The following is an 18817-nucleotide window of genomic DNA, read 5'->3' as shown; positions in this document are numbered from 1 at the left end:
TAATAATAATAATAATAATCTCTAATCTATAATAATAATAATTATAGGATAAAAATGTCAAAATGTAATTTAATGACTACACCATTTGTTTTGTCCTTCTAATCTATACCATATCTTCAGCCAGACAACCCAACGTTTTGTCTCCGGCTCCTGTTCTCATACGATAATGCAAGAATTCAAGGAATCTCACCGGATAATGTTATGGAGAACTATGCTTTGTTATGGTCTCTATGCCATTAGTGAGCCGCACACACACACACACACACACACACACACACACACACACACACACACACACACACACACACACACACACACACACACACACACACACACACACACACACACACACACACACACACACACACACACACACACACACACACACACACACACACACACACACACACACACACACACTACAGAATGGCCTTCCGTTGCAGGTGGTATACTGTAGGCTGCTGGTGTTATTGGTCAGACCAGGCCTTTTGTCTGGGCTGCATTCAGTGGCACACATTGTGCCGTCAGCTAGTTTATATCCGGGGAGACACACATACTGTAGGACCTGATGATGAGTCATTTGATCACATACTGTAGGACCTGATGATGAGTCATTTGATCACATAGTGTAGGACCTGATGATGAGTCATTTGATCACATACTGTAGGACCTGATGATGAGTCATTTGAGAGGACACACCTGTACATTTGATGATTCGGATTCACTTCACATTCAGCTCAATTTCAATCAATTCCATTCAATGTTCGGTTCAGTTCAATTCAAACCAAAATGGTAAACGGTGCATTTGTACAGTGCCTTTTATCCAAGGCGCTTTACATCGATTGTGCATTACAATACATTCACACAGGGGAAAGCATGCATGCAAGGCACCAACCTGCTCACCAATGCAATTAGGGGTTCAGTGTCTTGCTCAAGGAGGACGCTATTAGACACTAATTCAGGGGGAGCCCGGGTGGAACTGGGGAACCTTCTGGTTCCAAGCGGCTGCTCTACCTCCTGAGCCACTGCTAATGCATCTTGCAAAAATAATCAAGAATAAGGATAGACTTGTATTGTCACATCCCTGGTTTACAGGTGCAAAGAAGTGGGTGAGCAGATGAAATATTATGTTCATGGGGTTAAACACAAAGTGGTAACACATCAGTAGGTTCACGTAGCGGCAGGTTAGTGCATGAGATTTATCCCTAAACTTCTCTGGTGATACCACCCTGCATTTGAATACTGGGCCCTGATTGGTGCCCCACAACTTCAGGAAATCCAATCACGATCGAGTGGGGCCAATTTGATCATATAAGACCCAATTCACTAGTAAGAGACGAGACCACATCTCTACTTAAGTTTGACAATGTATTGAAATAAAATGAGATGAATGTGGAATGAGGATGAGGAACCCAATTAAGGTTAGGGTGAGCCTCAGTCTGCTGAGAGATCACAGGTGTATTTATACTGCGGTGATTGCAGCAAGGATTGGATTAGATATAGGGAAGCGATTGAGAACGGGGAGTGGCCATGAAAAGCAGAGGGTGGTCTCTACTTCTGAACCGTGTGTGCGTTCGGAAATACCGCACCAGAGCCCACTCGCCCAGTAGTTTGCATTGCACAGTGTGCTCAGTGCACATTAAACGAACGTGCCCTTTGTTGAATACAACTACATTTAAAGCATATCTCTTGTGTTTCTGGTGATATTGGAATATGGAAAATGGAATTTTGACAAAATTGTCCACCACAAGCTAACATGGCGATGACCCCTGTAATGCATTGATGTGTAGTGCATTTGGGTCTGTAAGAACTTCACCCATACCTACAGTATGCTGGGGGTCATTCATTTTCATGGCTTTGGGGATTTGTTGTACAACTAACTGTAGAGCTTAACTGGTTAATAACATTTTCCCCGCCCTTTTTTTCCTTTCCTGCTTTTTACAAATCAAACTCTGCAAAAGGCATACTGTCTGCAGAGGTTCAATTGTTTTGACTGCAGAGGATATTATTTACTATCTGGCACATACAGTTTGTACATTCACAGACAAGTAGTACATCACCTGACTTAATCTACAACACACACAAGCTGAGCTGTGTGTGTGTGTGTGTGTGTGTGTGTGTGTGTGTGTGTGTGTGTGTGTGTGTGTGTGTGTGTGTGTGTGTGTGTGTGTGTGTGTGTGTGTGTGTGTGTGTGTGTGTGTGTGTGTGTGCGCGCGCGTGCATGTCTTTCCAAGCATAGCACAGCCACACAAACACAACATAAACTGTAGGTCTGAGCACTAGTTTGGTGACGTTCATGAAGGGTTTATTATCTGAAATGATTAGGTCTTTAGTGTGAACGGGAACCAATTCTGTCACTTCCTCAAGTGTTACCATTCCTCGACACGTTCATTTTCCTCATAATATGACTTGGTATCTTGACTTGGAGAAGTCCTATTTGATACTATGTCATTATTATGAGAATGTATCTCATAATTATGAAATACTAAGGCATATAATTACCAGTAAGACGCCTGAGGGTGAGAAACGACCTCGCCTGCTGGCGCTTTGGCACGGGGGGTCAAATCAACATGGAATGAATTCTGTACTGGCTATAAGAGAGCATGTCTTGAGTGTACAGGGCTTGGTGAGGCCAGATTAACATATGGAATGTCAGAACAGGTCAGCTCCATATACATACTCCATATGGAGATCTAAGGGTGGTAGCGGGGACATTCTCTTGAGTGTACAGGGTTCGATGAGGGCCCAAGTAGTGCCAGGCCTTAATTTTCGGGCCTGTTGTGAACTCTAGTTTTCCCCGGCTGCCGGGTGCGGTTGCACTAATAACTTTAGGGCAGGCCCGTCTGGAGTTTGAATGGACAGGTGGGCCTGTTGAGAACTTACTGGCCATATAAGGAGCATGTCTTGAGTGTGTACATGGCTTGATGAGGCCAGATCAACATATGGAATGTCAGAACAGGTCAGCTCCATACAGTATGGAGATCTACGGGTGGTAGCGCGGACATTCTCTTGAGTGTACAGGGTTTGATGAGGGCGGCTGCACTAATAACTTTGGGGCAGGCCCGTCTAGAGTTTGAATGGACAGGTATAAGTCAAAAGGGAGACATCGAAGAGGAAGGATGGATGGGGAAGAATCAACAAGTTAATCTAGAAAACATTCACCGTCTTTCACATTATGACACAGATAGATGGACACAGGAAGTTGTTTATGTAACTTTTGTCATTGCACACGTACAGAGCACAATGCAGACCTCCTTGCATGTAGCCTACTCAAGTACTATCTGTACTTAAGTACAATTATACAGTACTTTTGTACTTTTGATTAGGCTATTTCCATTTTGCAATACTTTATACTTCTACCCCACTACACTACATCCCAGAGGAAAACATTGTTTTTTACTCTGTTACATAATATGCCTTTAACCAATTAAATCCTATTTGTCTCTTTGAAAATTGAGCTGAGATTTGCTATTTTTGAAAGAGTGTGGAGAAAAGAAAATAGAGACATTTGAGTTATTTGGTACTGTGCGTATGCTTTGACAATACTGGTGTACTTTTCACTCAAGTGGAATCTTTACTTCGGTAAAATCATCAGAGTACTTCTACCCCCACTGGCATTGGTCCCTTCATGTCCCTTGACCCCGGGAGACCAGAGGTCTTTAATAAACACAATGGGTCGTCAGGAAAAGCAACCCCGTTGGGGAATCCAGACATGTTCAGCCGCCACACGCCCTTCCCCTCCCCTGCAGCATGCCCCGGTAGAGATAGCCGCGCTGCTCTGATAGGCTGGAGGGAAAGGGAAGCCATCAGTCACACGGGCGACCTTTCCTCAAGTGGCGTGTAAACATTAGGAGCACGAAGCCCGAGCCGGTCGCCCTCCTTTTAACTGCTTCGAGTGATTTATGAAACCACAACAAACCTGAAGTCTATGTCCCCCCGATGGAGGCCTTGATGTTTGTGTCTTTTTTTTTTCTCGCCTGGGTGACGTTTGACTGTCAGATTTATAGCATAGGCACTTTCAACCCATGGCCCTAATTTGGTAAATAAATAAATAAGAATAAAACATTACATATTATTATTATTATTATTATTATGTATCTATTTATTTTACTTCAAATCAAAACATTTTTTTTGTTTTCCGGTTCAGGTTCAAAAGTACAGCAGGGTAGGGAAGTAAGACGGAAGTAAGTAACACAGCTGCAGCTATTACACTTAGGTATGTCCATGTGTACTGTCAATACGGTCTATCTATGGTACATTGGCATGGCTCTGGAAACACCTGCAAGCCCCCCCCTCCCCCCCTCCCCCAAAGCTCAGGATTGTGCAGAATACAACTATGATAAAAAAAACTATTGTGTAAACCCATTAACCCGTACTGTATGGGTTTCCACCATACATCTTACAACGAGCCTGCACTTCACAGCATCTGGACTCGCTGGACGACCGTGTGAAACTCGCAGGGAGAGAAAAAAAAACAAAAAACTCCAGTTCAGCTGCATGGCCTTTACTAGGGCTGCACAGCTGCACGCTAAACAAACAGGCGTCCGCAGTGCAGTGGGTCAAACGCTCTCTTCTCCTCATCAGGCAAGCGGGTGACTTCTCATCCAGAGGAAAAGCAGAAGGGAAAGTGAAGGAGAGAAGAAGTGGATCATCATGTGACCACCGGTGACTAATAACGCTAAACGCTGACAGGAACAGGGTGGGGGGTTGGATGATGGACGACCCCCTCTGGGTCATTCATATTTAGGGCCGGTGGGGGGGTGTTTTATTCCTGCTGCTTCTGTTCAGACTGAATATGTTTGATGTGATATATTTATCTTTGGGTAATATCACCATTTAACAACGCACTAAAGACCTCTACAAATGTCTACAGTATAGTTCAAACACTTTCAAGTTTAAAAAAAAGAAAATATTCAAAAATCCCAGGCTTGCTCACTCTGTCTGTCTCAGTTTGAAGGGCAGGTAAATAAAGGAGGGGCGGTGTGAGAGGAGGGAGCGAGTCACCAAAAAGGAAGCAGGGATACGGGGAAAGGAAAGAAAAAGACAGAAAACAGGACGAATGGGATTTGATTGAGGTCAGCTGGTCAACACTGACACCTCAGCTCACTGTGTGCCAGTAGGACAGCGGTCACCACAGGCCTGCATGCACACAACACGGGAGGAGGTTCATGGAACAGTGAATCTGTGATGGAAGAAGTACTCACATTTTATACTGGATGAGTTCACCTCATAGCCTAGAATTTTTTTTGGTAACATTCCTAAGCCAATAATTTGATGACGGCAGAGTCACCAGTAGGAGACTGTCTTTGGGCCCATTTTCCCACCAAAATTTGAACCAGTTCAGAGTGTTTCCATGAAAGATGAATTGGTCCAGAACCCTAAAAGTTGGTTTGGAACTGGAACCAAAGAATGGCCGCCGGTTCCGTGAAGGCACCAAGGTTGTAAGAATCTATAACGGAACCAGTTCTAGAACCAAAGTCATTTTGGTTGAAAAGGGGCTCCTACTGAGTCTCCTATTGAGTCTCCTACTGAACGGTGACCCGGTCATCAAATGATTGGCTTAGGAATTCAACCAAAACGTCTGCTATTCCGATTCCTCACACCTCGCACAAACGGTAAAGCAACACAGCATTTTGGCTTCAGTATATGGCTGGTGCCAGCAGTATCCTAAATGCACCCAACAATGCCACATCCACCATTGAAGCAGAAGTGGGTAATACTTCTTCAAAGCAAACCTTTAGATTCAGCTCCTATAATTCAATTCATTCCTTGAGAAGATTTACGAAGACTAAAACTATAAGCTAAAAACATAAAGTAATTTCCTATAATATGTTTCCTACTACTATTTATACATTATTATTATATTAATCACATACATTATGTAGGCATGAGTGTCATATGCGTGTACATGTGACGTCATTAAAATACCAAAAAACTAAATCAGCATTACATCACTAGCACATTGGTTGGCTATAAAAACAGAGTTATCTTCTATTTTTGAAAGAATCTTGAAAGGTTGTGCAAATCTTTTTTAAAGCGAACATTTTAACTAAAATCTTTGTTTCTGGGGGGTCCCTTGAACAAAATATTTTGAGATGGTCTGTGGCCAAATAATTTCGGGGGTTTGAGAACCACTGAAGCAATAGGTTTTTCAGAAAACTGTTTTTTTAGATTTAGAAACTATTCATACAATCGGCCACATAATCTAAATGGGTTATTATTATGTCTACAATCTTGGAATTCATTGCATTAGTAACATTTTAATGCTGCTACCTTCCCATGTTATCATATTGACCTATTGTCTCATTGTGTCATGGTGTCGGGGACTAGGACAAAATGTGTATTATTATGTGAACAATTACTCTCACTGCTATGTGTGTATGTGATCTATGATCAAACTTGAACCTTGGACCTACAGTACCATGTTGTATTTGTTGGTAGTCAAATACATTATAGTCTCACCTGTAACAACACATATTGTTCCAACAAAACAAAACAATACAAAAGGGCGAAAGAAGAGGGAGTGCAATGTTCCCTTTCCCCCGCATCCCGTTGAGGTTTGACGAAGGCATTGTTAACTTCCTTAAACTGGTGCCCACTGCCCTGTCACACACATTAAATCACTGCACCTCATGTGTCTTGACCGAAGAGATTAACCACATGAACTGAACTCTAGGATCCCTTTTTACTAGACATGTCGTGATTCATTCTGATACATTCTGCAAAAAATGCTGATCTACAAGCTTCCAAAGCATTGCAGCACAACATGTTGTGACTTGTGAGCTTGTCTATTTTGAAAGAGATTTGGTGTAGATCTGTTTCTGTTTGAGATGCTGCCGCATGGAATATAATACGGCTATTAAGCAGTCTCAAAGCCACCGGCAATAGACTGCAAAATAGTTTCTTCCTCACTGTGAAGTTTAACATACAACACACTGAATACACTGTGAAGTTGAACATCTGTTGCATGTAGAATACACTGTGAAAAGCTGTTTGCACTAAGTTTAGTAAGTTAGGTATAGCAGCCACTGGGAAGAAGAAAGAAAGAAAAATGCTGCTGGTATCTATAAATGTGCGACGTCTCTGTGTGCGTCTGTGTACGGTTGTAATGCACGTAACTCGAGAACCGTTTGCCCCACTGACTTCAAATTCGACACATGCGTTCCACACCACCACAGTGGACCTAATGAGCTCAAGTCCCAATTTCCAGCCTCTGCCTCAGCCAATTGATTGCCACCATGGCAACCCCACACCTGCCAATTAATTACTTAACCAGCCCACTCAGTTTGCACTCTTGACGCTCCAGGCGGGTCACAGACAGACAGTTAAAATGGGTGCTATATGACAACAGGTATTGCATACTACAGAGATCTCCATATACAGTATCGGCACAAAAGGGACACAGACAGATAGCTAACACGGGTGGCTGCTATGACAAGTTGACAACGGTTATTATTATGTTCCCAAGTTGCATCGTTCCCAAGTAGGCCAGTGGCTGACGGGTCTAGTATCCAATAATTATACCAAGAACTATTTGCACATGTACATTTGATGTGATGATGCTATTATACCAAGACTATATGCACACTGCTTGTCCTTTCTGTAATATTTTTAAACGTATTCTATACTGTCATTATTGTCTAATGTCTATGCTGCTGCATTGTCTGAAGGAAGCCAAACCAAAATATGTACCTGTTGTGTACACAAGATGTAGGCTAACAATAAAGTACAACCTTGAAGTAGAGAGAGTCGGTGTAGATTGATTTGGCGCCATGGGGAAAAGGAAGGGGGACTAGTGACTACTGTACAAGGCAACACAGCTCGGCACAAAATGTGCATGAGCAGTTAATTAGGCCAGTGTATACTCTCAGTCAGCCTTTTGGTCAAAATCTCTCGAGGAAAAACAAATCCCAGACTTTACTTGGGAATGTTCATATAATTGCATTTCTGACAAACTTATCTGGATGAGTCAATGCACAAGCTCTCCCTTGCTTCCTGTACAAAGGATTATCTGAATGTTTTTAGATCATCGTTTCTTAGGACCAGTGCTGCGGTGTCGTCTATGGCAGTGAAAAATGTGTGTGTGTGTGTGTGTGAGAGAGAGAGAGAGAGAGAGAGAGAGAACTGGGGAAACCCCCTACCCCACATACACCCTAACAAGCACTTGAGCACTTGCATAGAATTATTATCATTTGACAATTTGTGCAATGTTTTGTCTTTTTTTAGGTATTATAAAAAGGTATTAACCACTGGTCTATGGAACTATGATAGACTGTGAGTTTAAGCTATGGCTGAATTCCTTTAAGGCAGATTAAGGCCATGTGATTCTGGGGTCACCTGAAGTTACTCCCTGTCTGTGCGTGCGTGCATGCGTGCGTGCGAACATAACATTCCAGCCAGTTATGCCAATTGTTTTGCAGGTATAAGATTCTGGTACTAGTTGAAAACACAGCTCACGATGAACTGGAAAACAGCTATTGACATTGAAACATTATTTTTTACCAGATTCAAACTGCATTTGCTCATACACTCCGACTCTGGGAAGCGCTTGGATGTGTACACTCTGTCTGCAGCAATGTGTGGGAGGGTGTACTGGAAAACAGCTACTGGCATTGATACATTGACATGTTGTTTCAAACTGTACTTGCTCATACACTCAGCAATGTGTGGGAGGGTATAGTGATCTATGTGTATGCGTTCTGTGTCTGTGTATTGCCGAAGAAGCCAGATTTCAAGGTCACAATGCAGCTCAAGGTTAAATTGCATACCGTAATTGGTTTATATAAGGAACAGTTAAAGAGCTTTATCTTTATCATTTTCCGTTTGTGTGAGATTTCCAAGTGTGTGTGACTGACTGACTGTGCGTGTGTGTGTGTGTGTGTGTGTGTGTGTGTGTGTGTGTGTGTGTGTGTGTGTGTGTGTGTGGTGTGTTATATAGAATTTGCAAATTTAGGTCAGCCCAGGCCGAAGTTTCTGTCCTCAACTGATCTGCAAACATTTCCCCATAAAATATTGTAGTACAAGTAGGCTACATTAAGTGCTTTACTGTGTAACAATGGTTCTTTAGCAACCTTGAGCCCTTTGCATATGTTTTGGTCAATTCCGTCCAGACACACTGACACACTTACACGTATTCAGAACAGTTGTACTTACATACAGTATGGACTTATTGGGTCACTAAATACACCTCGGTTTACCCCATAACCTCCTCGGGGTTCACCGTCTAGAGTTGATAACACTGTGTGTTGATAACACTCTCACACACACACACACACACACACGCATTTGAACTACACATTTCTGTTGACTGTGCAGTGCATGCGGAACTCTATCATGAAGTCAACAACATCATGAATGCACGTTTGCACTCAAAGGACCTCAGTGGGAATAAGCTTTGTTGTTTCATCCTTTTTGAAAGAGATGTACACGTTATTATGGTCATATTATGCATTTTTGTCCATGAAAACAACATCAATCAATCAATCAATCAATCCCGCTGTGGTCAACTGCAGGCTTCACAGCTGGTTTCCACTTAAGATCAATGTGATAAGAATGATTGATCAGCAGCTGGGTTCCAAAAGAAACTGAATTGATCCGACAGACAGACAGGGTTCCACCTGCAGCCCGATGTGATGGACAGAAGCTTTGCATCGAGTACGATGGGGCAGATAGACGATTCTAGCTGCACAATAAAAAACAAGCAGATCTAAAACCTCGTCTATTCACACACACACACACACACACACACACACACACACACACCGAGCAGTAATCCGCCCGTGGTGGCGGCTTCTACAGGGGTCAGCGTTTGGCTTTTATTTGGCCCCGATTACATTCGGGCCCAGTCATCTCTGTCAGCGCTGTCACGGTGCGGGGGTCTGTCGGCGGGGATCACGTTCATTGGGGTCCGATTGGCGTCCGCATCACTGGCTCCATTCAGCGGAGCCCGGCACTGCCATTTAGAACCGACGGGCCTAACGCCTAACGCACGCAGTCAGCAAATATACCCCCCCTTTAATCAGAGAGAGAGAGGTGGGGGGGGGGGTAGACTATAACACACAGAGAGAGAGAGAGAGAGAGAGAGAGAGAGAGACAGAGAGAGAGAGAGATACAGTATGCATGCAATATGCAGAAGATTACCAGTGTTGCAGTAATGCATTGTGTATGCAGTATCAGTATCAATGACAGTATCATTTTCATGAGTTACTTAGAAGTTTAGCGCATTGCTTTTGGTGATATGCCTATACGTCAAGATATGTATATCAGGCTATACTGTCAGAGCAATATCTCAAGGCAGATTCAGAGCAACTCCTGATACAACGTGTAGAGTTTGTTGTTAGTAGGAATGAAAAGACGCACCAGCAGAGGAGGAGGGCTGGAGGAGAGTGAACGCCCTCGCAGGGGCAAATTCAAAGGATCTTTTGTGGGGTTCAGAGAGACTATGTTGGCAGCCCACTGGATGAATAGTGTGTATATATATATATATATATATATATATATATATATATACATATATACACACACACACATACGACATGCCTGAAGTACAGGTACGAAAAATTTGATCCAATATATTGGCCAGACGATATATTTGTCGGCTGATCATTTCAAGGACCACCATTTTTCTATGCATTAGACCACAGACCCCCATAACTAGGAGAGTGCTCTGAATTACAGACAGCTGTAGCTGTTCTTCTCTAGGTCCACATATAGCCAGTGTTCTACAGTTAGTGATGTAGGCCTAAGTGATGGTTTTAAACACACACACACACACACACACACACACACACACACACACACACACACACACACACACACACACACACACACACACACACACACACACACACACACACACACACACACACACACACACACACACACACACACACACACACACACACACACACACACACACACACACACACACACACACACACACACACACAATTATTATTTGCGACTTGCAGTATCTTCAAGGACCAACCGGTGGGCCCAGGCCCATAGGTTGGGAACCACTGACAATTCCTGTTATGTCTACCAGACGCTAGTCCCATTGAGCTTCATGAGAGGCTGTTATGAGAAAGCAACACAAAAGTAACTAAAAATGCACTCTGTCAAGCTGCCAACTTGCGCCATACACTCAAGTAGGCCAGAAATGGCCTGGTTGTTGATGGTGACGTAGCTAGGATGTTTCAAGGTTGGTACAAGGTCATTAGCATGTCTAAGCCTCTAAGGCAGGGGTGGGCAACTGGCGGCCCCCACCTTCACTTAATGCGGCCAGCATGTTAAAATCAGAATACTTATAGTATTGATTTCAGCTGTGACAATTCCAAACCCGCTTTAATTACTTCATGACTAGTGTAAAGTTGCCCCGAACGGCCAAGGCTCCAAGAACAGTCAGAAATGCCGTTTCAGGGTATTTATTTCGCCCCCAAACCTCCTCCTCCAAATTCCAGTACAGATTCAACAGGACAATAACAATAATACTGAAAAATGACACAACGAAATAAACACTTGAGCAAACACTACTGAACAAAACCCAAATGGATAAGAGCTCTCTTCAGGCTGTACCCTGATCACACAAGGCCCTGGAGCTCTCCCTCAGGGATGTTGCCTGTGTCATTGCCCACATCTAACCAACTAGCCTGTCCCTGCAGCCTCCTTTAAATAGGAGTGGATCCTAACACTGGGCACAGACTCAATTAGCACATTTCTTCTCAAATACTTCACTAATATAAATACTTCCATCAACAACACCTTGAATAAACAGTAACCTAAACATTCTCAATAATGTGTTACAATTAAACAAGTATAAATAAGCATGAACTCAATGACAAATAATCAAAGCATAAGGAGGTACACCCCTCTCCTGCATTGCACTTGGCCCCTTCCTCATCAAGGGAAATGCCACCAGCAGTGCAGGAGAGACAACTAACCAATCAGTGATTACAATCTCAATAAAGTTTAAAACCATAGTCCTGGCATGTTATAGGAAACAGTTTCATGTGTGTTTGTATATAGGGCACGGGTTGCCCTGTGACATTAGTATTAAATGACTAGTACCTAGTATTAAAATGTTTTTGCGGATCGCCCAACCGTCCCCGGAACCGCATGGGGGGCGGGTCTCTGGACCGTTGAAGTGTATTCAGATACGGATCGTTCCAATGTGAATGCATGTGTACCATATACTTTTTTTTAAGAACGTGACATAATATCTAGTCGACAAGCCAAGCGTCAACAAAAAAATCACACCTGTGTGAACTGAGTGGTGCAACTCCCCTCTCCTCTCTCTCTCTCTCATTAGCAGGCAACAGTGCAGCACTAATACTATCTCTCTGTTTCTGTCACAACAGCGCCCCTACTGGTACGGTAGTCACAGTCATACTGGTACTCATGAACCAACACATACATAGGCACACACATAGGTGAACACGGACATTTGCTGTTCCTTGGAGTGGTTGCACCACTCAAAAAAACCACACAGACGCTGCACGACGCAGCGTAACACCAGAGCATTTCTCAACGCCTCCCGTCTCCTGTTGAATCTGCGTACAGTACATGCTGATCTTTTTCTGCGGACTACATGTGGCTCTTGGGCTTTGCTTGGCATATAGTCTCGGGCCGAGCTAAACAAAATAATAATGCCAAAGTAGAATCCATAGCAAACTAATCAAACACGACACTGGAGCACAGAACTGACTGACACAGTGAGTAGCAGGCAGGCTGACAGTGAAGTAGTATAACGGCAAAGAGGCAATGCAATGCAGTGTCTGGATTTCTTGGAGACAAGAGTTGATGGTCAGTGTCCGTGCGCGCCAGCCATCAAGCTGGAGGATCAAAGTGTTTTATGCAAGTGTACCCGGGTGCACTGTTGAATCTCGGGCAATGTGAATCATGGCCAGCGGGGACCAGGCAACCGTATTCGGAAACGGTTCGAATGAAACGGACTCAGTCTGTCTCAGTGTGAATCCCCATAAGAGTATGTTTGTAGAAGTCGGCAGTACTTGCGTGCTCTGCTTGCGCAAGTAATAATATGACACATTGTCACAGAATGTCATATTGCAACATGCCATGCTGCTTTTATATCAAAGTTTAACAAATACATACCGGTAATAGCCTACATGGCATTTTGAACATAACACAACTTCCCTGACACAGAGTAAGAGTGATGGGGGCGATATGGGGAACATGGGGTCTGTGTGTGTGAGTGTGCGTGCAGATGTGTAAGAGACAAAGAGAAGTGTATGAGAGAGAAACAGAAAATGAGAAAGGGAGGGAGAGAGACATATAGACAGACAAACAGTGTAAGAGAGAGAGAGAGAGAGAGAGAGAGAGAGAGAGAGAGAGAGAGAGAGAGAGAGAGACAGAGAGAGAGAGAGAGAGAGGAAGTCATTTCCAGTGTGTCACCTCATTGACCTAGCTATGTCAGGTGACTGGTGTGTCAGTGAACTGTATTGCTGGCTCTGACTACAAGCTGAGTTTAACAGCAAGACACTAATGCATATTATCAATACGATTTATATCTATGTGGATCACTCGGTTGCTAACATATTCATCCATTTTTATATTCTGGATTTGTCTTTCTTTTAGTCTTTAACATATAGGCTGTACATATACACATGTACATATATACTGTACATATAGGCTACCTCCTCAGTAACCCAGGGAAGGTGCAATTAATGTATTCATTTTGTATCTTAATTGTATCATAACAACTATATATCCACTTGTATAACTATTACATATATTTATTTATATAAATAACTAATAATTATATATTGCTATTTTCATTTTACTGTAAATTATGGAGATTGTGGATCAATACTTCACTGTACATATGGTTGTCAGGTCGTGTGACGAATAAAACGTCTTGCATCTTAATTCAATCTTCAATCTTATGACAGTTCAAAAGAAAGTGCAGATTCTCTCACACATCTTTGTAGGCCTATAAATGACGTGGTTTTGCAAATGATGTAGGTATTTAACTTAACTACAAACTAACAGTGATTTTGCACGTTCAGAATGATTATTATTTGCATTTATAACTGCATTTCTAATGATATGCTACTGATGAGAAAGATGGGATGGCTGAATTTGACACGTTCATGGTGAATGCTTACAAAAAGAAATCTGCTGCCCTCATGTGGTGCAATGTGGAAGGTTGTTTGTGTTTTGGACTAAACCAAATTATAAAACAGCAAAGGGAAAACTATCTGACACATTGGAAAGAAGCAACACAAAAGCAGAGTAAACTAGAATGCTATCTGGCCCTAAACAGAGAATACACAGTGGCAGAATACCTGAGCACCGTGACCGACCCAAAACAAAGAAAAATCTTAACTAGGTACAGACTCAGTGAGCACAGTCTCGCAATCGAAAAAGGCTGTCATAGGCAGACCTGTATCCCGAGAGAAGACAGACTATGCACCCACTGCACACTAAACGAAGTGGAAACCGAGCTACACTTCCTAACCATCTGTCCATTATACCAAGACATCAGAGACACATACTTCCCACATATTACAACCACACACGGAGATTTTGAAAACATGACCAATGACAAAAAACTCCCATATCTGTTGGGCGAAGTACAACAATGTGCAAACACAGCAGCAAGATTTGTGAGTTGCTGTGATAGGAGAAGGATATCAAATGGAACACAACCACCCTAAAGACTAATCATTGTGTATATTCCTGCACTATACCTGCATCGAGTTATCTTGGTACACGGAAGTTGATCTATTGAAGATTCTGACCTTCAAAGTACATAATTTTTGGTTTTGATTGTATTGCTGTATTGTTGTATTGTTCTTTCTGCTTTGGCAATGTAAACGTATGTTTTCTCATGCCAATAAAGCCCTTTGAATTGAATTGAATTGAATTGAATTGAATTGAATTGAATTGGAAGGTTGTTTGTCTTGTGCTGTAATATTGACTTGGATCCTTCAGTCTTTCTTGAAAAACCTTTTTGTTTTCTCTTTTCTCTATTTTAGAGATGTCCACACTCTCCTCTGTGATTACCTGGTCATCCATCGACAGCATGATGTGGTCATATTTCTTGGGGCGACTCTCCCTGCAGCCTTTCAGCATCATCTTTGGTGTCGACATGTCAGTGCTGGTCTGAGCTTGGCCCTGGGGAGAGGGAATACCATTAACCATCAGACAAACACACACCCTCTGGCTAGTCTCCTGCAGAGCCACTGTGTCAAAAACAGAAACAACCTTTCTGTGTGGAGTTTGCATGTTCTCCCTCACAAAAAACATGCAGTGATCCTGGTCACTAAACTGCCGCCCCCTGGCCAGCCGGGGCGCCTGATGGAGGGGAAAGGAACTGGTTGGAATAACGTGTTCCTTCCACGCGCTACGTCCAACCAGGGAAACTCCCCCCTGTCAGGTGTAAAGGAGCAACTTGGACACTCAGGCATGAAGGAAGCATGAGTTCAAGTCCGTTGCTCTCCCCAGGTTGGTGGAGGGTGTGTAGAGCCCAGGATCACATGATTGACACAGGGGTTACAAAGTCGTGGGATAAAGAAATATATAAAAAAAAAAAAAAAAAAGAAACAACCAGATGATAATATAAAAACGAATGCAATAATAAAATGTGCTTCAATTACATAGTGCTTCTCACACTAGTGAACGGTTCATGGCTCACCTCAACTTCAAACAGCAACTCTGGTTTCTCCTTGAATAGTGCAGGCAAGAGCAGAATTGCTGCTTCCGATTGGAGGCCTTAAAAAAAGAAAATACAATAATTTATTATAATAATGTTGTTTTCATAATCCTTTAAAATCACGAGAACAAATGTCAGTCAAGTAGTGAGTGAGTGAGTGATTCAGGGTGCTACTGCCATCAGTCAGTTTTTGTAACTTGAAAATCTAACCAAATTAGATTCATGCAATTACCTTTTTTTCTGCCATCGCAGCGAGCTTATTGAGGATTTGTCGGTCCACATCAATGTTGGCGAAATCTCTCAGATCCCAAGCGAGCTTTAGAAGGCAAAGTAGAAGAAACATGTATAAAATATAGTCATAACTTATGCAATGAAATAAGGAGACAATTGACACATTATTGTACTTACTATTTTGGATAGTCTGAACTCAGAGAGCGTCTCTCTCTTCTGTGCTGTGGTTGGACACAAAGTTTCTGCGGTACAATTTCATTCGTGTCAACCTTTCTTGAGGAGCTCTAGGTCTGGAGACTGGACGGTCCTCTTTCATGACTCTCAAATGTTCTTAATGCTTCGGTCATCTTCTCCTGTATCAATCTATAAATCAAACAAGTTGTAAATTTCATAAAATTGTTGAAAAATACAACACATTGGACCTTTAAATGTATCAGCATAAAGGTCCCAACGTTCATTCTGCACTAGTTTTCAGCTAAAACAGATTGACAGTTTTTTACCATGGTGCTTGGATTAACCTCAGCTGTCTCTGTCTTTTTTTTTTTAATATATTTTTTATCCCACGATTTTGTAACCCATTTTTCACCCCTGTGTCAATCATCTAATGTGATCCTGGGCTCTACACACCCTCCGCCAACCTGGGGAGAGCAACGGACTTAACTCATGCTTCCTTCATGCTTGAGTGTCCAAGTTGCTCCTTTACACCTGACAGGGGGGAGTTTCCCTGGTTGGACGTAGCGCGTGGAAGGAACACGTTATTCCAACCAGTTCCTTTCCCCTCCATCAGGCGCCCCAGCTGGCCAGGGGGAGGCAGTTTAGAGACCAGGATTACTGCATGTTTTTGTGAGGGTACCTCACAAAAAAAACTACTATAGTCTACTTGGCCGCCCATAGAGCCCCATTGTGAACGTGGACATGTTGAGTACACCAAGGTTTTATGTTAGAAATGTTGAGTATGGGTGGAGAAACTGCCGGATGCTAACTTGCATATGTTGAGCAAATTTTCATAATTGTCAAAAAGAAATGTCATCATTCTTTATGTAGAACTTGCCCAAATGTGCTGATGGCTATGGCCGTTCTTAGCCCAAGGTGTGTATTGTGTGCAAACCTAATGCTTAAAGCATGATAAAATGTAGATGTTGTTTCCCTTATAGGTTGTTAATGGTATATGGTCACATATTATGCCAATTATGAAAATTGCTCAACATAATGCAAGTTAGCATCCGTCAGTTTCTACATGCTGGGGAGTGGGACCCATACTCAACATTTCTAACAGCCTACAACTTTGGTGTAGGCCTACTCAATATGCCTTTGGTTCACATTCTGGCAAGTGGACTAATAGAGATTATCTACACCAACCGCCCTAAACAAGTCACTATGCGACCGTTGTAAGCTTGTCAATAGGGTATTTTCAATATGTGAACTTATATTGAAAATAACTACAATTAAGGTCACATGTGTGATGTGTCGCAACGCCAGGGTTGACATGACAGTTGTAGCCTAAATGAATAATGGGCCTGCCCTGATATCGTTGGGCAACTGCACCCGAAGATAGTTAAAGCCTGTGTTTTTCCCAAATGGAAGGCTTATATTAAAAATACTCAATATCCATGCAGCCATTTCCACCGTCTTCAAAGCAACCACAGTTACCACACCAAAACACCACCACACCACACCAAAACACGGTACAAAATAGCCCCTCCGCCGCGGTTCCATGTGTTATGGGACAAGTATAAGTATGCAAACAAATAGCAAATTACCTAAATAAAGTTTCCCCAGTGACATAAAAAACGGAGTTCTTTGCCATTTAATAAACAGTTAAACACTCACCTAAAAAAAACGCTGAATAAACTGCTGAAAGTGGGAGTCCATCAGTCCAAGACGTGACGCATGTTTTTATTATTTCCCCTTCTGGGAAGTTCAAAGCTCGCGCTCAAAAACGAACAGATCTACAAGCTCACTCCGCGTTGCGACGCGACGAGTTGTTAGCGTGTAGATCTTAACATGAAACCGTGACGTAGTGTCAAACAATAACAAACAAACAGTTTACGTCTTGCTTGAATCACGACAGTTTTCTGAGAAATTCTGCCACTTGACAGTTTTCAAATCAGCCTCATGGTGGCGCTACAACAGTCCAAGTTGCGTCACACACACACACACACACACACACACACACACACACACACACACACACACACACACACACACACACACACACACACACACACACACATTTTCTGCATCACTTAGGCCCCATTTAACCAATGCATTTGGATGGCAAAAATGGCAGATCTGGAAGTTCAGTGTCTTGAATGAGATGTGCTGTGAGTTTGCATATCTGCTATTTTCCAGTATAGGACCGTTGCACAGTGAAGTATAAACAAGGCTTTAGGATTTATAAGTCGTTTTTATAAGTCACTATAGAATGCATTAAATTTGTCATAAAGCACTTTTGAGTATTTATTTTTAATTACACAGCCTTAAACAGATTATATATATAATATATTATAAGTAGGCCTTCTATACATTGGTTTAGAAGTTTTAATTTACACCTATAATCCAAATAATCCTCAATACAAATACATGACTTTGAGGGGGATTTTCCTCCAGCATTACAAGGTTTTATTAAACATCAATGAATCAATTGAGTCTGCCTGCAGTGCCTGCTCTAGTCTAATCCGTCAATCAGACCGTCACACGGCCACACTACATAATATTGTAATGTAATGTTAAACAGCGTTTTTGTGATGTGTGGCACTGGGCACGTTGTGGGGCGACATCTAGTGGAGGTATGTCGCTAAAGCAGAAGGTTAAACCAAACGTTCCAGATTGCATTGAGCCTCGGCGAGTCATTGTTTCCGATAAACTGAGCTGACTCTGAGGCTGCGGCAGCTCCGAGACTTCCACACGCTG

Source organism: Protomyctophum bolini (assembly GCF_963924005.1).
Source record: "Protomyctophum bolini genome assembly, chromosome: 17".
Classification (NCBI taxonomy): domain Eukaryota; kingdom Metazoa; phylum Chordata; class Actinopteri; order Myctophiformes; family Myctophidae; genus Protomyctophum; species Protomyctophum bolini.
This window is presented reverse-complemented; position numbering follows the sequence as displayed.